Genomic DNA, 25,760 nt, shown 5'->3' with positions numbered 1-25,760 from the left:
AAGTATTACAGTACTTACCATGACTAGCAAAAAAAATATCTTCAAAATGTTCTTATATTGTTAATATCTTGCTCCCCCCTCCTGTTTTCTCCCTCAGCTTTTTCAAGAAAGACTCCACCCCAGCCAAGAGGGAGAAGTTGTGTGTCAGTGATTAGATGTTTTCCCTTAAAATGATCAGTACGATTGATTCTTCACATCAGTATTACTCAGCAGGAAGCTAAACTCTAAAAGCTTTCTGGTCAAAAGCAAGCCTCATAGCCTTCGATCTTTGGCATTTCCCAGTCTATCTGACTCAACTTGTATAATATGAAGACTAACAGAGATGCGCCAGATGCCAGTTAGTCAGATCAAGAATCAGAGGCAAAGCAAATGTCTATGTAAGTGTACATGAAGCCTCTGCACTTCTCCAGCTCTTTTCGGGAGCTGGAGCAAGACTTGCAGTACATGGTACAGCCCATCCTTTCTGGGCAGTGGTTCCTCATATAGTTCCTAGATACTCTGGTTTTCAGGCTCTGCAGTCACAAAGATTATTTCTGTCTTTAAAGTACATTCGTAGTTATGTCAAGGACTGAAAGGGGGCTGGGAACTCACAGGGAAAAAAAAAATAAAAAAAAAAATCCCTGATCCCTGACATGGAAGTATCATCTCTCAGGGTAAAGAAATCTTTCAGCACACAGTTATTCCTTTTTCTGTCTTTCTGAGGCGGGTATCTGCAAGGCAGGCAATGTAAGTGGCCTGCTCACACACCCAGAAGCATCCTTTAAAAATTACCTGTGAAAATTCTCATTCAAAGAAAATCTGCTAATTAACTGAAGATTTGACAGTAGGAGTGGAGGTACTCAGCAGCATTTGGATTCACTGTGGAACCACACAAACACATGATATGACAGAAACACAAAGATATATAGTCTAAACAACAGACCATGTCAGTCCCAGTAGGGATGCCACAAAACAAGAACAGTCCTAAAGGCAGGCTCTGCCATCATACAGTTGCCTGTAAGTTCCTCTAAGGTTCTCTGAACCAATTTCCACCCCATTTGGTGCTGGGCCCCATTTTATGTGTCTAACTGCCACCCATCAGCAATATTGCTGTCTCTCCTTAGTGCTGTCATTGCTTTCTATCTCTCTGTCTGCTGTGGCCCAAAAACTCCCTGGCATTTTTGTGTTGACCTCCACTTTCACCTGTCATTTTCATCATGGAGTGAAGACTATTGTTCTTAGGACTGCTCTATTCACATGAACTGTTTCTAAACTGTTATTTCTGTATTAGTCTATTTTGATGGAAACCAATATTTTTAGAGTCCAACATCTTAGCATTCACAAAATTCTATTGGGATAGAACTGCTTAAATGGGTTTTAGCTTATTCACATATCTTTATCCTTTTTTTTTTTTTAATTAATTCAGTTCTTTTTAAAAAATCACTTTCTTGATACCAATTTCAGGTCACCTCTGTTAATCCAGTGCCAACTCTGTTATTGCCATTTATCTTACAAAAACTAGATTTTAACACGTGAAATAGAAATATTCCTCATGTCATTTTATAAACTACCAAGTGCTTATTCAGACTAAAGCACTGATTTCAAAATCACAGCAAGCAACTAAGACATAATTAAAATTTTATCCCTACAGATTTTCAGAGATATACATATATATTTCCCTTTCTAAAAATGAAAGAAAATGGACACTTGTAGTGGGTTGCTTTAGCTTCATTTTATGTGAGAGCATGAAGAAATTATTTCTTACAGGTACTAGACATGAGACAGAACAAAAAAATAAGATAGCAAACAAGCTTTCTGTTGAGATTTTTACAATTAAGATTTTATTTTGTTTAACACTTTGATATTTTTCCATACTTTGTTTTGTTTTCCCACTTTTTCTCCATTAGAGTAAGAATAGACTTGACATGTCTCTGCATTCAAGAAGAGCTTTCCTCCTGGGACCAAGTCAGTGAAATAGATTCACCCTTTCTCCAGCACAGTGATCAGTTGAATAAACACCATTTTACTATTTCTGACCCACCTGTGACCCTTCGCACACTGAAAACAGCACTAGTTAGTGAAATAAGCACCTTGGATAATTGTTTTAGGGAAATATTTTGTCCATGCTTTTAAATGGACTTCTCTATTCAAGATCCTTTAGGCCAGAACTTGTGAAAAATGCAAACAAAAGCCAGGTACCAGAAAACTGCTTCAAGGGTATCTATAGGCAGTATGTTACAAAGTCCATCAGTCAAAGACTTCCTAAGCCAGTTATAGGTATTTCCATTCTTCCACCTCATCTCCAATGCTAATGTGCTCTGGGTCACCTTTCCATGCATCCCTAAAAAGCATTTTATTATTATTTTTTTTCTCTCAGAGTCTTGATACCTTATTGTAGTCTTCACATGCAGAACCCATGCAAACAAGGTCAGCGGTGGCCTCTGCAAGTCTAAGCATCACTTACAGCAATACAAACAAGACCTTCAAGCATAAACGAAATGTTAGTGTCCAACACAAACTAACCATCCTCATGTTGTGTTTAGCTAACCCCCAACCCCAACGAAGTGCTGTAAGCTCTCTTGTACCTACACATGAAGTCTCAGAGCTCAAGTTCAGTGCTTGGACCCTCGTCCTGCAGGAACCCTGGGTTAGAAAACAAGGCCAGTGTCCTGGCACTGTCCATTCTGCTTCTGTAGCAGATGAAAGGAGCCAGGACTCAACTCCAAAGTAGTGTCATTCCCTGATAATTTTTTTTTCCACATGGTGGTCATATGTGCATCTGGATGCTTCGGTTTTATTCCCCATGGGCAGTGAGCTAACTTATTTACAAGTGTAAGCCTCCTTCTCCTTGAGCTTAGGACCATCCTGGAAAGTCAGCTAATGGCTTGCAAACAGCACAGTTTGAAAATGCTGTATGTGTATATTCAATCTCAGCTACTTTTAAAAGATGATTGAGAAGACTCCTCAGGCACTGACTGCAGAGATAGAAAACAAGTCAGGACAGCCCAAAGCCATTACCTGCCATGCAGACCTGCTGAATGCATTGTGAGATGTAAGACCTGGATAATAACCAACACACTTGATTCCAGGGCCCAAGCTCCAACCTTCCCTGCATTTCCATGCAGAGACTGACACTAAAAAGTGAACCAAATCCAAACCAGCTTGTGTTTATCCTCTTTCTTCCTAAATCTTTATGTACTGTTGTGTCTCATCCTTTTCCTCCTTCACTACCCAGCATGTCCTATTGTTCTTATTTGTCAAGTTATCTAATTAGTTTGGGGCCAGATCAAGAGATTACTCATGATAGCAGGCTAAGCAAATCACCCAGGAATAAGTGTTTACTGGATCAAGCCCTTAGCCTGTCAGCTCCTCAGAGCAGAGACTGTGCTTTATTATTCACATGCAGAGTAGTCTGTACACCAAATGTGTTATATACATAATTCATTTTAAAATAATAATGGCACACTAAGAATGAAAAACATGCCAGCAGGAAAGTTCACTGGCTGCACTACCATCAGTAACTCTGAGCTGCTCTCACACAATTCAGGCTTGGAAAACCAAAAGGATGATGTTTTGTTTAAGGCAAAGAACCAAGAGCCAGAAGAGCTGCAGTACTATACACAGATCTGCCACAAAAATTGTCAGGACAAATCTTCAGAACTCTCTGTGCCCCTTTCCCTTCTGAAAATAATAACAATGAAAAGGGGTAAATATCTTCCTGCTCCTACCTGGCATATTCAAGGGTAAAACAGGGTTTGGACAGTGTCTTGAACAGACAATGTAATGTATACCAAACTTAAATCATATGTAATTGCATAATAACTCGGTTTTCAATGTAAGACAATGACACCTTATTGGCATTACTATTTGTGGATAATTTCTAAAAATTAGTGATATGACACATACTTACAGGAAACAGACACTTCTCCACACCAGCATGTGGGTGTGTGTGTAAATGCTATGTGAACCACACATTTACAGATCACAGAGACTACACCAGAACAGAAAATGTTTTATGAGAAAATATAAACCCATGACATTGACCTGGCTGCTGCACCATTTTATCCTGCCTTGACCCTCCAGCAACTAAATATTCATGACTGGCATGACCTCCAGGCTTTCCTCTCACACCCAGTTGTACTTAAGAGTCGGAGAATTAACCCTTTGGCAAGCCAACATTTAGGGGGAAGGGTTGTCTCTTCCTCTTACTGTTATGCTAGTCTTTTTTCACTTTGCCATCTACAATAGCCTGGCTATTCTTCTTTCATATTTAAAAAACCTTTATGCAAATCAGGCTGGTAGCACAGCAACCTAAAGTTCTTGCATTAATGCAGAGTATTATTCACATATAAAAATTCCATTTAAATCCCATTAAGGTTATGACATAAATCCAAACAAACTAGAAAATGCACAGTTAAGGTGGAAAAGTGACATATGTCTTCCAGTCTCTTAGCAGAAGAAAGCAGAATAAGAAACCTATTAGAATGCCACCCAGTTGGGGCAAGGCACAAAAGCACATATGTTACCTTCCTGCCTTTTAACTGTTCATTCCATTGCATTTGGGATTGCTTTGTTTTATTTTTTCCTTGATGTCTGTGTCCCAGTGTCAGTGGTCCTGGAAAATAGTATTTGTCTCTAAATACTTCCAAACAATATCCATTCTGAAGGGCCTGAGAGGCAGCCTCCTGTAAAACAACTGTAAGCTAGGAAAAAGAAAATCAGATTAGCATTTTATATTTTTCTAGAGGTGTTTCTGGGGTATAGTCAGAAGCAATGACACATATGACACTATTTTGCAAGCGTCCCAATTAACAACACTGCCGTTACAGTCTGGAAGCACCTACTTCTGTTCTCGCGTGTTCCTCCCTCTGAATTCCTGACACTTCATAGTAATGAACTACACAGCAGGGCCTTGTGAAAGAGTCAGTGTAAGACCAGAGATATGCTCCTGAAATACATAAAACACTCTGGGTCATGGCTGAGCTGAGGATATGGGTGAAGGCACCACTGCATTTTGGATAATCCACTATAGCTAGTGAGGCTGTGAAGTGCAGAGGCACTCCTGAACCCCCACAGCTGGTGTTGCACATCTCTGTACAAGCAGATGGTTCTCTCTGTCTATTATGTTGTTATATTATATTAAATAAATGTTATATTAAATAAAGTTTTACCCTATTGCCCTGTAACAAGGAGAAGGGGAAAGGGGAGAGGTTGGTTTGTTTTTTTGCTGCATTACTCAAGCTGCAGATGCTATAGTTAGCAAGGAAATTTCAAGGAGAATCAGGCCCAAAGTATGTGCCTCCCCATATGTTTGTTGTATAGGCAAGTACCGCATAGCGGGTTGTTACTGGAAAGTGTGGGATATATTCTTTTTCTTTGGAGCTGAATGAAACTTGATTGCAGTCTTCTGTCTTTTTGGTAATGATAAGAGTACAGAAACAAGCTGGTTCAGGCAGTGAAGCTGTTGTCTTGACTAGAATCCCAAGTTTGATTTGAATTAGCCATTCGTAAGACAGACATACATATGCACACACACACAAGCACACACACCAAGATTTGAAAGCAGTTCCATCTGTTTTTCGGTAAGACTGGGTCATAATTAACAAGAGTGGAGATATTTTATGTTTTCTGTTTGTGACCTGACATGTCTTCCTTTGTGTTGTCATTGAACACTTCTGTCCTAAACAGAACTGGTATTAATTGGGGATTTGGTAGAGGGGGGGGATAAAGGTTTAGAGGGGGGTTGCTGTTTTTTAAATTTATTTTCCTTCATTCTGCCTTGAAGAATTTATTTTTCCTGTCCTCTGTTCTAAGCAAACATACTACAAATTATACTTTGAATAAAACACATCACAGACTTCCATGGAAACAGCAATCAGCATGAGGAAAGAGTCGAAAGTGCTCAAGGTTACAAGAATACTTTCTGCAGAGCCATCGCAAGATACATGTTGAACCCTAGCGAGTACAGAAGAAGCTGACATGACAGTACAAAGCTAAATGAGATCACAAAGTTTGAGACAGTGAGGGAGGAAGGGGACATGTGCCCAAAGCCATTCTTTCCTGCCAATTATCGAATCCTTGACAAATCACAGACACTCAGGGTCTCTTTTGGATGGACCTTCAGGGAAGGTTGAAAGAATGGATTAAAGTGGGGATGCCCAGTGTTTTCTTGGACACTCTACACTTCAGGTTAATAAATACGTTGAATTAGATAAACATCTGCTGTGCGTGTGAAGGATGACAGGTGCCTACAGATATATGCTATGCTGACGTTTATAGGAGACACTTTTGGCTTATGTCCTCAGAGGGCTCTTTCAAACCATGTTGAACTGCTGCAGAAGTCAGGTCTTCTCTGGACTGTGAAGGAAAATAGGTTATATGGCAGACATGAAAAACATGGAGATGAAGAATATGTAGCTAACAACTCTGTTAAGATATATTTTTGAGAAGTCTTTCTTACAAAGAAAGATTTTTTTGTCCTTATTAAAGTGTTCTTAACTCTCCTCAACATCCAGGTACTAAAGGACTCCATCTTTTCTTCTGCTGTTTCTAAATGTTTATGTATGCCCAGAGACTTATCTAGAGCTCTGACACTACAAATTTGTCTTCCACCAAGGACCTCTGGAAGCACTCCTCTTCTGCTCCATTCTATTCACAGCTCTGCTGCTGCAGTCACTTGTCTTGCTCCATGGTCCACATCTCCCCATCACATACTTTCCTTTCTCAACAGATTTAAGACTTTCGTTCACAGTTGTCATTTCCAAGACTGCTTATTCTAGGTGAGCATCTGCTTCTCAAACCAAATCACTCCATAAGTTTTCAATTCTTCCTTCTATACCCACTACTCTGCTCCTTACTTCTATCCAAATATCCTCCCTTCTTGAGAAAATTTTTAATAAAGACTGGCTGTAATAAAAACAGTAGGACAGTTTGTACTTTTCTTCCAGAAGCCTCAATGTGTTGACATTATACATGTGTAAATTTTTAAGATTATCAGTCTAAAGACAAGAACAGCATCCTTTATTTTTTAGATCCAAGCATGTAGCTCAAAATCCAGAAATATAAGGATCTTCGTGGTCTCTTGAGCTACAGATAGACTGACTTGAAAGGTTTGCATCTCACTCTGCTATATCCTGCCTGTCATCTGTGCCATCTGATCAAGTTTTCTGTCCAGTCAGATCTGCTAACTGAAATCACCTTGTGTTTCCTCCCAAATCTCAATCAGCCCATAGAAACTAGGTAGCTTAAATATTAGGGTTCAAGGTCAGGGGTATTTTTAACATGGCTCATTTTGATTTAAATGGACTAAAAAGATCTTATGCAACGAGCTCAGCTAGAAGATACAACAGAGTATGAGGGAGAGCAAGGCTTCTCAAGAAGAGGATGTTACATTCACTGCTAAGGTTTCAATGCTACACAGTTCCTCTGCATGTGTGAGTGGCTCTATTGACTTTTCATACTTTCAAGTGCAGAAGTAATTTTTTTTCAAGCAACTAAAAGCCTAAGTGATTTGATCAAGGCCACAAATCAGCATTCCAGAGACAGGACTATTATAATGTTCTAGTAAGCCTGTCAGATTTTAAGCTTAAACTCTGGAGACAGAAGTCACCTTTTATCATATGTTTGAAGTGTGCCCAGCATAACAGAACTCAATTCATTCTGAGGTTTCCAAGTACTCATTTAATACAGTTAGTAAATACCATGTAGACTAATGTGCATGGGACTTTACACACTTTTTTTTTCTCGTGGGATCATAAAAACTTCAAACCTTCAGCAGAATATGGTGGGTCTACTTCCAAATGTCTCGAGCTACTTTCCTAGATTCCATAAAATAAAACATACCCTGCTAAGAAAAGTTTCCCATATGGAAATTTTCCTTTCAGGTTGTTTTGTTCCCTTTATAACTACTGGTGACAGCATAGCATTTGAGGCATAAGGAGGAAGTTATGCCGACTAGCTATTGTGAGAGGGGATAAAATAAGGGTGGGCAGAAGATGAAGAAAATATTGTGAGTAAGCTTAAAAGGTGTATTAAATCTCTTCACCTCCACTGAACCCAGAATGCTGTTAATTATGAGAATTAACGTGTTTCCTGCACATAACGATAGGTTATGTCAGCTGCTGGAGAGAGCTGGTCTGGTGTACCCACTCAGACTTTAAAGTACAGCCTACAGATTGCTTATACATGTAGCCATGAAATAAATGCTGGTATCCTAACCTACACTGTGAAAATATGAGTCTATCAGAAGGGAACAGGCAAGACAGCATTATCCTATATCCAAGAATGTACCCAAAAACAAACATATACAATCTCAATAAGTTATAAGAGCAACTTCATTTCTGTCATATCTAATCATCTTCAAAAAGTGCATCTGTTGACCTTATTAGTTTCCAGATCAGCTCTTCCCACCCTCTCTACCATTTGCTTAACAGACATATGAGCTTTGTGGAAAACTTATATGGGGTTCAGTTCCTCCAGCCTACCTTCTACTTTGCGTATCTCAGCGAAGGATTGATTGAGTGATAAAAAGGGTCACAGAGACACACATACTTTGCCTGACAAAAAACCTTCAAAAGATGGGGAAACCTTGTGTACCCTTATCCTATTGCCAGCTGTCCAAACATAACTTCAGCTCTGAAGGACCAAGACTCTGTATGGTTTGCAGAAACTTAGCCCCAAATACACCGTAAAAGTCTCAGTAAATGAAATTCAGTGCACATTCTCCTGTTCTGATATTCTTTTAAGTAACACTGCCTCAGGATACATTAGTTTCATTATCTCTGTATCTATAATAAGATCCTCCTGCATGACAGCCCAAGATTGCCATTTATCCTTCCCACACTGACATGTTTCATTTTGGTTAGTGGAAAGGATATGTTATGTGAACCACAGCACTGTAATTCCTACTCAGTGTTGTATCATGGACATGACATTTGGCCCTGAATCCTTCCCATGAGAGAAGGGATGTTGCACTGACTCAGAATAAATATTGCTGGCTCCTTCAGCAAATGTTTCAGTTTTAGCTGAACTGATCTAAAAACTTTCTTTTGGAAAAAAAAAAAAAAACTATTTGTCAGTAAACTATATTTATTAGTTTTCACTTCTAAGGAGCATGTTTCATACAGATAAACATCATGTTGGAAAATTCCCAGCAAGTTCTTCTCAGTTGTCAGACATATTTTGCAATAGGAGAAAAGCATTAAGTAGCAGCTTATTGCTGTGCACAATTTCTTGTTTGGCTGAGACATTAATCTTTACAATGAAGACAGAAAAATATAGACTCCATCCTTGGTTCCCAAAACATTTAGGAAGAACATTTGAATGCAGAATAGCAGGAACCAGAGTACCTGCACTAGATATGTGTGTTAAACTTTACAGCACCTACGGATACTTAGCCCCAGTATGATGACCCCAAATTAGCATCCCTACACAGTCAGCAAAGAAACTTTTCCATCCCCAAAGAGACTCAAAAACCTAGTGCTGAGTGAGAAGCTGCTTAAAATGGACAGTAAGAAATAGTAAGTGGGGGGGATATCTGACCTGCTCATCATCTGAGGACTTTCAGTGTTAGATTCAAGGCAGTTTCAATTATGTGCTTCCACCTAGAGTGAACTCAGACCTGAAATGCTCCTCTAGGTACTCAGCAGTGGTAAGATTCATGGATCACAACCTGGAAATGGGAAATCTGCTGAGCATCTGCATCTGCACTTTATGACAACCCTTTAGAGGCACCTGTACCTTTTTTTCTGCACAAAAGGGGCAGAAAGGAGTGGGAGAACACTCCCACTTAAGATGGAGCTGGTTCTTCTAATGGAGAGCTATAAAATGGGTTTTTCTGAGATTTCAGAGGACTATATTTAGTGACCCTGCAGACCCTTTGCTATTTCCTGTGGGCTTGTGCTTCCTGAGACACACTTTGCTTAAAATCAACAACACATCCCTGGGACAAACATTACTACTTCAACACCTCCTCACCCACCTATTCAAGAACATGGCATGAATGTGAGCTCTTTAGCTCAGCTTCGCTGTTGGAGGTTATGTTCTATGTGCAGCAGCTGCAGAAGACACCTAGAAACCAGAGAGCTCCAGATAAATAGCAGAGTTATTACTGAAGATATCCAGGGTTCAAGACTTTCAGCAACTCTGGATATCTCTCTGGATATCTACTCTGGTAGATAGTCTGTGCTGAAATCCTTTCTGAAAGGACTATGACTATGGCAGAGGTGGGGGAGCCATTCTGGAGTGGCAGTACCAACTCCACCAACAGCTCTTTCGCATGCATCAGTGCCCCATCTCACACAGGGATTCACTGGAGAGATGCTATGACAAAGATCTTCCACATTTCACCTCAAGTCTATTCTGGTCGGTATTCAAAATGCATAACTAATGGTGTGCTACTGAGGAACAAGGTTTTAATTCGTACCAAAGATGTGGGAAGAGAATAACGTAGTGGAGCATTTCACTCACATTCCTCTCAAACAGAGCTGTAAATGCTCTGTTGAAGAAGGCAGGGTGACATCCATAATTTCTTCCAGTCAGCCCAGCTTGGCAGAGCTGATCAAAAAATGACCCCATTTTCCTGGGGAAAATGTTGAATAGTTGGCTTCTCATTGAGCACTGAGAAAAGAGAACTTCTCCTGTAAGTTTTTTTCAAAAGTTTGAGTACCTTCTCAGAAAACATCTTGTGATGTCTTAGCTGATGCAAGATACAACAAACAAAATGTTATTATCTGAGGTGAGGGAGAGGAGGATTATTCTGACTAAACATCAGCATAAGCGTAGTCACGTTGAACCTTATAGTCTTTGATGAGATTAATAACTATCAACTCACAAATCATATTGTCCTAAAGAAAACAACTGGAACCAATCAAAAGAATCTCTCCCTAAAAATGCTTATTCTCTTTACTGATTATAAAGGGATTCTATGGTGACTGTAATCCTTAAATTCTTGCCACGTAAATGTCTAAAGCTAGGTGGAGAGAAGCTTACCCTGCTGTTTTAGGTCAGATCATCTAACCAGAATTGCAAGTAACACTTTAACTCATTTATAGCATGAATTCATAAACCCCGTTCTCTTTCCAGCAGCTTTTGAGTGTCTGTCAGCTTTTTTGAGTGTCTTTTTGGCAAGGCAAAAAGGAGCCTTTCTATAACCTTTGTTGATTCCAGCTTTGCTTCTTATTTCATCATGAGGTAATATAAAGTATCATGCCTTATTTGCTTGAACATTCATGAAATCATTAAAAAACACAGCTGTGCCAGTACTTTATTGCATTGTTCCTCAGGAGCAAGATCAGTAGTACTACTTCACATGCAAGCCCTTCTCTCTGTGCTGCTGCCAATCATTCATTGGATGAAGCAGGACTCACGATCACTTAACAATCACGCTGTTTCACCTTAAAGATTTGCACTTCATGCCAGCTTGTTAACATACCATTGTAATGCATTAGGTAAGAATCTATATAATAATAAATACTTTGTTTCAGATACCTTGATTAAAATTTGTTTGATCACATTGATTACTTTCCTAGTAAAAACTGACATCATTATTATGTGCAACATGTTTTGTCAGGTTGCCTGTGCAATTGAAATCACAAAAAAAAATAAAATAAAATAAATTGCTTTTTTCCCATGTAGTTTCTTTAATTTTGATTGATACTCTTTAAATGTGTTTCCCCTAGAATATTATACCTCATAACCCTGAAATAAACATTAAAGACTGATCTATTCTTTCTCGATTTTAGAAATGCTGGAGGATAAATTGTGCAAGCTAGACCAAGAAGTTACTTAGTGATGTGACAGGAGCTGATGGCTGAGCCTGGCCACTTACTCAGCCTATATCACATCTTCATGAAACACAGAACAACCACCTCTCACTTGATAATTTCACAGAATTGGAGTCACAGAGCTCGGAAAGGACCTCCGGAGTTCATGTAGTCCAACACCCCTGCCCAAAACAGGGTGAAAGCAGGAATCCAGCAGGCTCCGACCAGCTATTCTAGCCCTGGGAGAAAGAATGTCAGCAGCACCCATCCCTCAGAGGGCTGACAGCCCCATGCTCACCTTCCCTACAGCCCACACAGAGGTCCCTAGCTGAGCCCTGGCCCCATGCTGGCACAGAGGTTGTGTTGCCCAGCTTCCCATAATACGACAGACCTTTTTATGTCTATATACAGCTCTGAATCCTCTTCCCATCCTTTGGCAGAGAACTGCTTTCTGGCTCCAGTCTTCCTCAGCCCCTCTCACTTTCCACCCCTCAGCTCTCTTTGTCTGTGTCTCCCCTCACTTTTACTGTTTTTGTCCAGCCAGCAGAAAACATGACAGCTTTTTTTTTTTTTTTTTTTGTCCCGCAAGAATGAAACCTGCTTGTTCTGGACAAGGAGGTTTTTCTGATCTTGCTCGTCTCCACATATAGTCAGTATTTGCATAACATATTAAGTATGTGGGGAAAGCTCAAAGGATTTGGTTCAATGCTTTTTGGATAAGCACCTGAAGTTTGGCTGTTTGTGCAGTCCTAATCCAAACAAAGTGATTCTTGAGTTAATGGCCTGGAAATCTTGTGAGAACAGGCTGTCTCGCAGTACAAGCTTTCTTGTAATTTTAGCTTCTGCTATTGGAATGGGAGTACAATGAAAATAACTTCATGTACTATTTTGACACTTCCTTTCAGGGATTCAGGATAAGAGAGGAGGAAAGTTACCCAGACTTTTCCTAGCCTTAAAAAAGATTAGTCAGCTTAAGCTGATGTTTCAGGTGAGACCTCAGGATGGGAGATTACGCTATCCCAGCCAATTCAGCTGTTCTCTTACAGCAGTGATCACAAACTTTATAGATATGCATCAGGTATTGGTAAAATAATACAGTACATACTCTGACTGACTGGCTAATAGGAATCTGTCAAACTATGAATGCTCTAACAGTCACATAATAATAACACAGCACTACTGAAGGTAATAAATTATATACTTGCCACCATCCCTCACGTATTCTATACGGATCATGGAGTTATGGTTATTGGTTGCAGTGTGTATTACCAGGTCCCAGGGTCAGAAGAACAGAGTTAAATGATGTAAGGGAGTAAGTAAAATGATGATCTATGTTCAAAAACAGCACTAGCCTTGATACCTATTTACCTCATGCAGTATGTTTATATACTGAGTGTGAATAGTCAGGTTGCCTGAAAAAGGAGAGAAAATTGACAATACCAGGAGCAGAATAGTGCTTTCCATTTATCAAGAATTTGGGATTGAAAAGATTATTTATTTTTGGAGGTGCTGCAGGTTAGGGGGGGATCACTTAGAGTTGGCAAAGCTTCTCTCAGAGACCTATAAGGCTTTATACCCAGTAGGATATTTATTTTCCTCACCAAAGTTCACCTGAGACCATCATGTGAAAAGAAAGTATTCCAAGTAGCTGCTGTGTGCCACGCTCTGATAACAACTGAGCCTGAGACCAAAGGCCAAAATAATCCTAGCTTATTGTTACTGCCACTGCTCCTACTTGAGCAAAAGGAGCAATTTCTCTCCATTTAGGCAATGCAGTATTTGTGCTTTAGTTTGAAGTATCATCCACTTACTTTTTATTCATGAATCCTTTCAACTTCATTCCGTCTCCACTCTTCAGAGTATTGCATATCCACAGATTCAGTAGACCTCAAAGACAATGCTGATATATCATAACTTATACTCAAGGGAAGCACAAGGGCGGAATAAATAGTGGCTCTGTACTATAAGAGGCTGTTCCCAGATTCACCAGGGAAGCAGGTTCTGGATAGGGAAAAACAAACATAATTACACAAAATTGTATTGCTAAAAATTCCCAATTACATAAATCAATGATATTTTATACTGTACATGGATTTATAGACTATTTAGGATTGACTGATACAGCTATCAGCCACATACTGTCAGCAAGCTCTGTATCTCTTGTTGTCAGCAAAAAATAAAATAAAAAAATAAGGAGGGTGTTACTTTTACATCTGAGATGAAATTGAGTTGTGTTTTCAAAGCAGATGTCATCTCAAGAAAAAATTATGCTTAGGCAGGAGTTTTCATGTAAATAATTTTCTGCTGGGCAATCTATCGTTTGGTTTTTTATTATTTTTTTTAAGTATCTATAAAAGATCAAAGATTTCTAAGAGCAGCTATAATGCTAGGGGAGAAGACAGGAAAGTGGAAATAGCCTAGAGCCCAAGTCCCCCAAGTTAAAGAATTGCTAACTCCAGCTGCCTTTTGCTCTTTTACCTGTTTAAGTAAAAAAGTTATCTCCCCACCTCTCCCTTTCTGGCTCCTGCCCAACATATACGTTACGTCCAATTATGCCTCTGGAAACCATTATCAAGGCCAGGTGAGGGTAACTGGACTAACTGGAAAACAGCATCCATTCTCTTACTAAGCATTCGGCTTGTCACATCTTTATTACACAGCATGCTTTTAACCCTTCCCATTTCTGTGTAACACAAAACACACATCTGTACCATATGCCAACTTGACTTGTTTGTGCCCTCCCCTGAAAACAATGAGGTTGCTCCAGTGTAATTGAACAGAATTTGAGCAATAATCCTGGCTTTCTCCTGAAAATGAACAGTAGTGCATGAAAGGTAATATAACCCTATTTTGCTGAGTGCAGGGCTCTGAAAGGTCACACTGGGAGAGAGACTGTGAATTGTTTGGAAAATAGCCAATTTGATTACAATGGGCAATTCTGAGCTTATGGTTTGTTTGTGTCTATCCTGCCTAAAGTGGCATCATTTGTAATAACAACTGTATTGTAGAGGCACCGTGGAAGAGATCACAGGCCCACTTTCTATTCTGTTGAAGAATCAGAAAGGGGACTTAAATATCAAAAACAAGATACAACCTATTCAACATTGTCTAAAGTACAGATATGCAAACGCAAAATCAGAAAGAGTAAACTAATATTAACATATACCTGCTAAACAGACAAAAGTAACAGTAGTTTGGGGGTAAAAATAATATTAAAAGCTACTATAAAGTATTGAAGGATCATTTCCATTTTTACAAATAAAAATTTCAAAACAGATTGAATCTAAAGTATTTGCTCTCATTGTCTAGGTGTAAGTCCCATCACTTCCTTGGAATTTGCCTTGCACTTTGCTGTTAACCAGTGGTTAATGTGACTGATTCAGATTCACATAACAACAGTGTCTCAGGTGATTCACATGGGCTCCTTGTCTTCCAGTAAATGGTGGGACTCAAAAATTGCCATATGGAGACTAGAAACCCATATATCTTCTCATAACTGTACTGTTGGTTTTGTCTATATAATTGTCTGATGTGAAACATTGTTGTGAGGGCCACTACAGATAAATGGGTTTTCCCATTTTCTGTTTGTTGTACACGTATTTCAAGATATTCCTATATTTGTTGAGGGTTTGCAATCATCTGGTACATCTAACACACATCCACCCTGGGGTATACATGCTGAGCAGGTCTAACATCTTTCAGAAATATGGAAGCCCTAATTATAAGCTCTTGCAGATGGGTTGCTTACAAATTGAATCTCCCTTTCCATTTCTTGCATATTTATAAGTATCTGATTAATGAATAACCATAGGTAGTGGACTGCAACGTGAACTGCAACGGACTTGCAAATGACCTGAGTAATTTTAGAGGAGACCACATCAACCTGTTTCTAAATTCCCTTGTTTCACACAGGCAAACTAAACTGAAATCAGAGTCACTCCCTCCAATGTCCTGGCGTGATGACTGCATAATTCACTAATAAAGTGAATCATTAGCTCATCGTTCCTTGATGGAAATCAACTCTGCAGTTTCTACCTAAACATTAGGGTTGAAAGTACGGTCTTAATAAAAATGAGAAGAAAAAGAAGAAAAATAGGAGAAAAATAAATAAATAAATAAATAAACATATATATCTATGTTTCTTCTAAAGATAGCAAATATATGTGTGTGTGTGTATACATATATATATATATATATATATATATTTGCTACCTTTAGAAGCTTCTTTAGGTTTCTACTCCCTGATGTGTTATACTGAAGTTTTGGAGATGGTAAACCAGAAGTCCATTTCTACCAGAAATACCCAAAATGTGTCCATTCAGCTTGATAAGTGTCAAGGACTAACTAGAGACCCCACACTTGCTGTCATAACCTCATCGTTTTTTTCTTTCTAAGTTCCTGAATTATATAGGTACTCTCATCCAAATACTAGATCTTGGTGAAGAATGGTTGTCACTCTGGCTTTCTAGTACCAAAGAACCTTTTCTTAGTTTCATACTTTTCTGCTATGGTTGTCTGTGATGTTTTTCATGAAATATTTTCCTACCTTAATTTCCAAAAACACTAAGACAATAGAGAGTAATTTGAAAAATTTCCACCCAATATTAAAGATTGATAGTCTCATTTTCAATTTTCAGGTCGTTAAGAACACCTCCCAGAATCATCCATTTTGTGATGGTCTGGAGGCCTTGGTCTAGTAAAAGGCAAGGGGTGTAAAGAAAACATTTCATGTGAGCCATTTAAAAGCTATCATAAATAGACAGTCACAAATGGAAAGCAGAGTGGACTACAATTTTTTCAGACTTTTCCAACTATGATGGAGAGATTTCATGCATATTTCCAGCATTTTTTTCATTTATTTTCTACTGAAAATTGGAAGTTAAAAATCATGCCACTGCTCTTGACACAGGAGCCTAGGGAAAAGAAAGACCAAACAAATTATATATCTTTATTCAGGTTACTGAGTTTCTCTCTGTCAGAAAAAAGATGCAGAGAAATTTGGTTGTATGTAAGATTTTTGAGACAGATATCAAGACGTTATTAGAAAGCAGGGGTAGGCAGCAAATAGTTTTCATATCCATAAAAATTTTATATTTCAATTATTTCTTCCAGCCTCAAAAATGAAATCTCACAGAATCATAGAATAATGTAGATTGGAAAGAACATCTTTTTGCAGAATGAAACAGCCAAAAAATGGGTTTTGTTCAGTTGAAATGCTTCACATGACCTAGTTTCTCTTTTCTAGTAAAAATTAAATTCAATTTTAAAAGAAAAAGTTAGCTCTGACTGAAAAAATTCAATGTTTATCATTTTTGTAAATAGCAAATATCTATTATTGCACATGCGATTTATTAACAAATAATTCACCAAAATGAAACAGCTTATTTTCTGAAATTCTTTCAGCGAATCAGCATTTTTCACTGACTTAGAGAAATTCTTAGCCAACTACACTAGAGAGTCTCCCCCTGCAGATGAGTTTTATCACCTACAATTTAACTTCAGGCATGTCTTAGGAAGCTCTTCCATCGCCTTTTCACCCGTATAAAATATTATTGGGGGTTATGGATTTCTTTCTTGACTTTCCTTCAAATAGTTTAGAATAATCCAAACACATCAGGAGAATATTGCTTTCTACAAATCACCTTTATGAAATACTGCAAAAAGTAGTGGTGCTTTCCTAATTGTAGAAGGAGTGACATCTTATGCTTTGAATATGTGAACTGAAGTTATATTTATGTAGACGAAAAAAAGAAATTAAAATCCCCCCATCAGCTAACTAAAACTATTATCCCTGCCCAACTCTTCCTGTATAAATGTCAAGTGGTATCACAGTTCATCTGTTCTCTCACTCAGCCACAGTATATAGTATTTCTAATGCAGAAAATACGGTATTTTCTATCTTAAATAAAAGAAAGGAGGGCAGGAGAACAAACCCAGCTTCTTTTCCTCCTTTCTTATAAGTAACCTTGAATGAGGAGTGTACAACTTATGCCTGCGCATCTCATCAAGAATATATGTCATCTCTCTAAATAAGTATCATATATCTCAATAGTAGGGTCAGTTCCCCCCTACCCCTTCTCAGTAGCTGATCTATCATGTTAAATCACATGCTTTTTGATATGAGTGTCAATGTAGATCTGACATTAAAAAAAAATAAGCCACAGTGGGGCAGAAAAAGAGAAAAAAAATACAGAAAAAAATTAACTCTTTATGCTCTCAAGTCACAAAAATCTAGAAAGATTGGTGTTCAGTTTATGCTCTTCTGCACAGAATATTTTAGTTCAAGTATTTTGAATACATGGACACTTTTTCATGAACCCATCTTCCCTTTCTTTTTCTGCCGTCCTAAGCTACATGTTCCTTTTCTTTCATTTTTTGTTCTTCTGCAAGAACTTTGCTGTTCAGCTTCCATATTACCTCTTCATCTATACCTGATACCATTCCCTGCCACAGTCATCTTCTTCTCCAAATTAAATAAGCTTAAAATACATCATTCCCAGAGGCCTTTAAAAAATCAGACATCTGCTAAAACAGAGAAGGCTTGTAGAATTATTAAGACTTAAACTAATATTTGACCTGATCAGGAGTTTTCCTGGTAGAGTATTTTTCCACAAATTCAATGTCAAAATTTTTAATGGGAGCAAATGTACAAGCCTCAAGAGGCATGGGATTTTTCATCAAAGCAAGAGAGAAGAGCAAGACTTCCCCTCCAAAAGACCCACCAACCCAGTATTAGGGGATTCACGCCTACATAAATAACACAGCCCTGCTCCAGGGGCTCAGGGTTCATTCAGGCTGCCATACTTTGTGTGGAAGAGGCTGAGACCCAGTAACAGGAGCAGGAGGGCAGCCAACACAGTGACTCGCTGGGCACTTCTCTGGGCCTTCTCTGGCCCTGATGACAAGCAGCAACGGTTCCCACAGGTCTCCAGCCTTTCCTCCCCCCCAAGCACAACCTCACCCATACAGCCCACGGGTACAGATCCCCACCTGTGTCATCCTTCAAATCTTATCTAGGCAGAGACTGGGAGGTAGCAGAGGCTGAAACAGGGCCCACGATTCAACCATGTGGGTGACCATGCACCAACACCCCAGCTTGGGCCTTGGCTTTTCCGACCAGCCTGTTAGGCCGAAGCCCTTGTTCCAATCCAGGCACCCTGGACTTTACATGTTGTGTGTTAGGTAACCCTAAACAAGAAGTGGTGCCTAGGTACACCTCTTTCAGGTGCATCTGTGCTGTCCTTTGCAGGCAGGTCCCACTCCTCATCCTCTGCACTGCTTGCATATTGATGCTGGTTGTACACACCCAATGGCTTTCTGGAGGAGCATCTCCTGGACCAGATGTTGTTCCAAAGACTGTGTCTATCTGCAGCACCTCCTAGTTTTGTTTCAAAAGATTCTGATTTCATCCCAGTACAAAAGAAAGTGTGGGAAGGTACATAATCTTGAAATTTTTGGAGAAATCTTTTCCCAGTCATATTTAGTAACAGATGCCTCTACTATGAAGCTTCTCTCTTGTGCAGTTAAGCCCCAGTCTGGCTTCCTTCAAAGTCAGCACCTTCCTACTGACAGAAACTAGACAAGACCGTTGCACTGCAAATCTCTGCCAAACAGCAGTCTTACTTCAATAAATGACATACAAAATGCTACTGGCTTGGCAATAGGGAGATACAACAGTCCTCTTGCAGTTAGAGGATATCTCCCTACACAGGCAGATGACAAAAGATGTGTACATATAAAAAGTACATGAATAGAACTAAAACTAAGATTATTATTTATTTCAGCCTGAAAAGACGTAGCCTGAAACACTGCTTTTTCCTCAAAAAAAAAAAAAAAACAACTTGAGTTTGCTGGTTTCACAATGAGACCTTTATACCATGGACTCCAGTTCTGTTCTGCAGGAGGGATTTATTTTATCCACCAGCTTGTAAATGAATTGGGATGTGATAGACAGTATGTTCACAAAGGGTCCTGTAATAGAGGAACATGGAAAGAAAAGGACCCAGAGAACAAAGGCAGCGAAGGGGCACACGTTAGGCCTCCTTGACATATTCCTTTAGATTAACAGCAAATGTTATACTGTTCCCAAGAGTGCCTGTATCCCAAATGTTAACCATATCCTTACAAATAATGCAGAGGTAAGTGATGAAGTATGCACAGACTTGCAAGAAGGAAAGCTTTAAGGAAGATACCAGGCCTTCAGTGAATGGTGGGTTTTCCAGCCAGGGTCAAGGGTTTGGGGGTCTGCAAGGACAACTCTGGAGAATGGCTTGTGTGTCTCACAATGCTGCTTGCCTTCCTGCAGGCTCCTCCGCTTCTGGAAGGTGGTCTTGGGAAGCAGACATTCATACCATGCTTGTTTCCAATTTATTAATTAGAACTAAATAACTGGGCAAAAGTGTAACATGTATAAACAAACACAATTAGAATAAAGTGTGGAAGCAGCAAATTCATCTAATGATCAGGTTGATTAAATTACTTCACATAAACCAACAATTCCTTATAAGCTCTGTGTAATAATTTAGGAAGGCTGCAGTCTTGTTTAGCTCTCAGCCCAGAAAATAACAGGGCTTTTATCAACTCTCAGTGCCAAGTGACATATTTAAGTTCCAGCCAAATAGCTGGTACAGGGAGTGTCAATCGCTCCCAGGCTGAAACTAGTGTTGAGACGGCAGCTCTGTTGCCAGCTCTGAGAGCTTGTGCAGATTATTGGTTATCTAATGGCAGCCAACCTTTTCTTTCACTGCCCTTTCCCCCTGCAACTCCCAACAATGGATTACAGTGGATTACATTGGAGATATTTCAATATTTCAACATGACACAGCTTCGTAAATTTAATATGCAGAAGATAAATTCAATGAAATAGTATGATTTATCATGATTTAGCTGTAGCTAGTTATTTCAAAAATCATTCTTTACTCACTGTCCTCTAATACGCTCTGGGGATTCTTATTCCACATGTATGCCAGCCAGCATCTTGCATTAAAAATCTGCAAGAACATTGAAGTAGAGGTGATTCTTAATTTATAAAGATGGGAAAACAAAGAGGTGCAAACGTAGAGACATGAAATCTGAGAGAAGTGTTAAGCCACAGGAAAAAAAAATGCACAAACTTCTTCACTTAAAAAATTGCAGTTTAGGATCTTACCTTTTACATGCAGGAACACCTGCCTCATGAGAGAAATAAACTGTGAGATATATTCTTGTGTGGGGATTCTTTGGCTGTTGGCTTGTTCTCAGATTAGTAGCACTTAATTATTATCAAAATCCTTCCCCTACTGAAACTGGGATTTCGACCACTGTGCACGATGTAATTTCTGGAAGAGTAAGCCACACAGAACACTGGACTTAGCTATTCATTAGGCAGCAGAATTCAGTGCCATCCTCTCTATTCTTCCAATAACTGTTTTAGTTGCCTTAAACTGCCCCATAGCTCAAACATGAGTTTATATGAAAGAATTCTTGATATCCCACTTAACATGAACTTATGATTCCAGAGGACAGTTATAGACACTTGGCAAATCACAGCAGATTAATGTATTTGAATCCATGCCCAAAATGTTCAGATCTACGTCTGAATTTTTTAGTGGGCAGCTTTTTAGCCCTTGAGACTGACAGAGGCCATGGTACATGCAGTTCATCAATTCAAGGCATAAGAATTAGGTTTTGGCTAATTGGAAGATTTGCCTGTTATTTAAATTAAACTTGTTTGCAGTTTCATCAGCTGTGTGGAATCCAGAAAGGCATCAGACTATTCCATCAATTTAGTTAGAGAAGAATAAATGAATAAATAGGTTGACAGTTTTCTCCCCTGGGACTCACACTGTCACTACATTGTTTCTCTATTATTAATTACCTATGTAAAAATAATTCACTGTATGGCAGTATATACTCCATTCTGTAAATGACTGGATCAGGTTCCTTTCTTTTTGTCTTCCCATGTGCATTTGAATCACTTGGTGTCAACAAGTGATGCCCAACGGTGTATTCACTCTGAGGGAGGAAGAAGGAAATCAAGTTGCAGACATCAAAGGCTTACAGCCTCCATTTTTGGATTCGTACAGTAATAGGGTTAGTTCTTTTATATTTTGTATGAAAGACTAGTTTACAACTGCTGCTCTGCTTCTGAGGTTTGGATTTAGACTCTCTTGCAAGCAGTTTGTGTACAAAGCTAAGATGCCATAAGCTAGCAGATGTCACTGACAGGTCAAGGAGTCCTTCAGATGCTGGAAGCCCACAGAGCCCCTAATGAAAAGGGGCAGAACAGAAGCCAAATACATTTCTTTGAGTCAGAGCCTTTACAAGTGTTTGCTTCGCATACAAAAATTTGTGACACAGTTTAGTGGAGAAAAAAAAGTTAAGAATCTGTTTATTTTCGATGAACCAATACCTTGCAGATGTATTTCACTTAACTAATGGGAGAGGGAAGGAAGGAAATGAGTGGTGGAGGGACTCAGAGTTCTCTCTTATTAAACTTCAGACTTTCATCTACCTCCCACCTGAATGCCAGAGAGACAGGTAAATTCATCTCCATCTATTGCACCACAAATTCTATCCCCAATAAATATTTTTCTTGTATGCCATCTGATTTATTTTTTTTAGACTCATTCAAATAAAGACACATTTCATTTGTGTCTTACAGACTTTGCCACACACCTTTTATCTCCACCGCTGCATTATTATTAATCCTTTAAAACTTGCAAAAACTACGTCAAAGCAGAAATTCAGTCTTCTCAGTCCTACATCCCAAAGGGGTCTCATAATGTCAGTGCCAGTCCTGTGTAATTTCAAAGCTACTTCACTGATTCTTCCAGGAAACAATTCCTTCAGAGCTGAAGTTTTTGAAAGGGTTCAGATATCCAGCCTCTCTGAAACTGCTACCAATAATCCAGGAGAAACTCTTAGAGTATTCTCACGAGGATGAGATGGGTTATTTTTTCTTATGGCCCTCTCCTGTATTCTCTAGAAGAATGGTACTGTCTTTAAAGCACTCTTCAGACAAAGATGCAGCATTGGGATATAGCAGTAAAAATTTGTGTTCCCATTGGGCTTTCTGTATAGCAGAGAGCACTTTTCAGCATCTTGTATATTATCTGCTCCCTGCACAAAGGAATTCTAAACTAAATTCCTTGCGGGAACTCCCTCCATATAATGCAAAACTTTAATTTGTGCCCTCTACTTCTCGTATTTGACACAAATTCAAATTGTCTGGCATCAACCATTCTTCCTATTCCCCCAAGAACTTCACAGAGCAAAATGATCTCACCTCTCAGCCTTCTCTTTCACAGAATATAGCCCTAATTCCTTTGGCTTATTTGGCACAACTGGTGTCCCCCAAACCCTGCATTATTCTGCTTGCTCTTGCTGTATCTTTTTCTATATCTTTAATAATTCTTTATAAGCAGGTGATCAGAAATGAAGATGATAGTACGAGTAGTTCTGTAGTCCTAAAGGACAGTAATTTCTAAATACTTCAATCCACTATTAATGTACAATTTGCAAACGTTTCTGTAAATTTCTGCATGTGAGTGCACCTATTTTAATCCTTCTGCTTCAAATTTCTTCTCATTGTTTCTCCCGAACTACATTTTCCTGAACTGTATTTTTGCACAGTATGATCTTTCAGAGTCTGGTCCTCTGTTTTGTCCAGCTCCTCATTACTCTAATTTTTATCTAGGTCATTCATCTTTACACACACACATAGCTTCTTTGTATTGGCAGTGCTCCCTGTTTCTGCATTATTTGCAAATATTTCTGCTTTACAGCACTTTCATTTTCCTTAGGCCTCAGACAAATGGTATAAATAAGAGGAACAAATCTAGATCCAGTTCTCATCCATGTAATTCTCTGCTCCTCCTTTCAAGTTAACACCAAAGCATTATGATCTCTCTGTAGTCCATGTTGATCTCACCCCTTAATCCACTCAGACATGTCACCCCTTGTACCATACTGCCTACCCCATATATTAGCCTTATTGTGTCTACTGCTGTAGCGAAAGCATCATGAAGTTTGCATAAATTATATCTCCATCTTCCTCTTGTCAGCTTTTTGTGCTTTTGCCTACAAACAAAAACATTATCAGGTTACCAAGACAAGATCATCTCTCTGTTAATCCATTTGCATCCCAATTGATCAAATAACATCTCAGTAAGGGATCCTCGATCCTGCTTCTGATGAATTTTAATACCATTTTCTCCATCAGTGCTGGCCATATTATCTGCTTCCTTCTGCCATTTCTGACATGGCAAAGCAATGGCTCAGCACTAAAAGATCTGTGGCATATGAATACCTCTTCTCAAAACAACACAGCATGATGATTTCAGAAATAGAACAATGGCTAAATGCTAAGAGATGCAGTGTACACGTTACATGAATACCAGTTCTCAAAACGGCACAGCGGGAGGATTTCAGAAACACTTAGCTCCTCCTGCTTCTTGAGAATCTGTACAACATACTCTGTTGATTGAGCAAATCAGCCAAGAGCTTCACGCAAAGGAAATCTAAATTTTTGACAGATTTTTCTACACATGTACACCAAGGCAACTTCCAGCCTACTGGAAGTATTTGCCACACATAAATCCCTATTCATAAAACCCTATCTGAAACCCCTTTCAAAGTTTACAACTTTTCTTCTTCTCTATGCTGGGACCATGATCTCCAAGTGCTTCTTACATGAGGAGACTTTGAAATGGTGAGGGATATGATATACATTCCCATAAAGTACAAAGAAAGTTTTACAGTACACTCACACAAAAGTTGAAAACAAAAACCTCCCATTTTCATTCTGAAGCAGAGATGAGGTGACAAACAAAATCTTTGGTGGTGATCTCATGATCTTGTGAGCTTGCTCATTCACCACCTCAGCAATCTTCCCAGGAGAGCCCCCGCAACCTTGGGCAGAGCAGAGATGTCCAAGAGTCGCTACAGGGAGCATGGAGGCATGGGTGGTTTCTGCTGGTGCCTTTCTGCTGCAAGCACACAGAAAAACTTTGCAGACCTCAGGACAGGTAGGTTTCCCTTCCACAAAGATGAGGGATCACAAGTCGCTGTCCATTGCGGTGTGAATCTGTTGGGGCAGCAGCCTTCTTGGCTGAGTAGGTTTACCTGCTAACTCTGCCCCTATGGGAAGAGGTGCCCCTATGGGAAGAGGAAAAAAATAAAATAAAATAAAATAAAATAACACAAACGGGATTGACTTGTTGGGAGAAACATTAGTAATGGGGATTTTCTACTCTCATTCGAAGTATCCACATTTTCTTTGCATGCCCAGTATTTCCCTTCATCTGGTCCTTCAGTGTATTGAAAAATGTATGTGGTTTGCAGAGTTTATAGTCAAAATTCTTTAAGCATGCCTCTTATTCAGCACAAGACAGCCTTGATTGTCTTGCTCTTGCTAGGTATCTGCTCTTTTGCTGTACCAAACTCCAGGAGAGAGAAAGAAGAAAACTAAAACAGGTCAGGGTAACAATCCCCAGGCTAAATACGTTCAGGATGAGCCACTGTACAATATGGTCTGATTAAAACTCCCCTAAGAATATTGTGTGAAGTGACTAATTCAGAGAGCTTGCAATGTTTACGAGGCCAGGGTCCCATATCTGAAACATACTGCTACTTTTATCTATCACAAGGTTTTTTGGCTCTGACTATTCCTTTCTCTTTGTAAGTTTTATATTTTCCTATCACTAATAGCGGCGATGTCTGCACAGCTGTATTTAAAGTTGTATCAAAGATACCCAATAATGAGAGCACACTTACAGGGAATTTCAAAGTCATCTGTAAAATATAATTTGGGGATGAAACTCAGCAAGCAAAATCTCATCCCAGAAGCAAACTCTTTTGTAACGTTAAGGGGATTGGGAGCAGGGGGGAAGAGAAGACAGAAAATTACTGCAAAGATGAACAAAAAAGTGCTTTGTGGGGAAGTGAAGAGACTACCTTCAAAGAGCTTAGAATCCCAAATATTGAAGAGAATATGTGTGTAGACTTAAATGTGATAGACATTTTTACCTTTGAAAGTCA

General features: G+C 39.1%; 1 protein-coding gene across 4 annotated transcripts in view; it reads right to left on the bottom strand.

Annotated features, from left to right (window-relative positions):
- LOC310897380 (uncharacterized protein) overlaps positions 1–25,760 on the bottom strand; it is a 152,875-nt gene that overhangs the window by 22,957 nt on the left and 104,158 nt on the right. For 3 of the 4 annotated variants that reach the window (XR_014582266.1, XR_014582267.1, XR_014582268.1), the window contains 5 exons: positions 21,598–24,878; positions 20,890–21,058; positions 20,665–20,731; positions 19,934–20,129; positions 13,553–13,742 (listed from right to left, as the gene is read on the bottom strand). The gene's annotated coding sequence lies outside the window, so the exon portion shown is untranslated. The remainder of the gene's footprint in view (positions 1–13,552; positions 13,743–19,933; positions 20,130–20,664; positions 20,732–20,889; positions 21,059–21,597; positions 24,879–25,760) is intronic. The other variant, XR_014582264.1, reaches the window with a different exon arrangement.

This window comes from Anser anser (genome assembly GCF_964211835.1).
Source record: "Anser anser genome assembly, chromosome: 3".
In the NCBI taxonomy this organism is placed as follows: domain Eukaryota; kingdom Metazoa; phylum Chordata; class Aves; order Anseriformes; family Anatidae; genus Anser; species Anser anser.
This window is presented reverse-complemented; position numbering and strand designations above follow the sequence as displayed.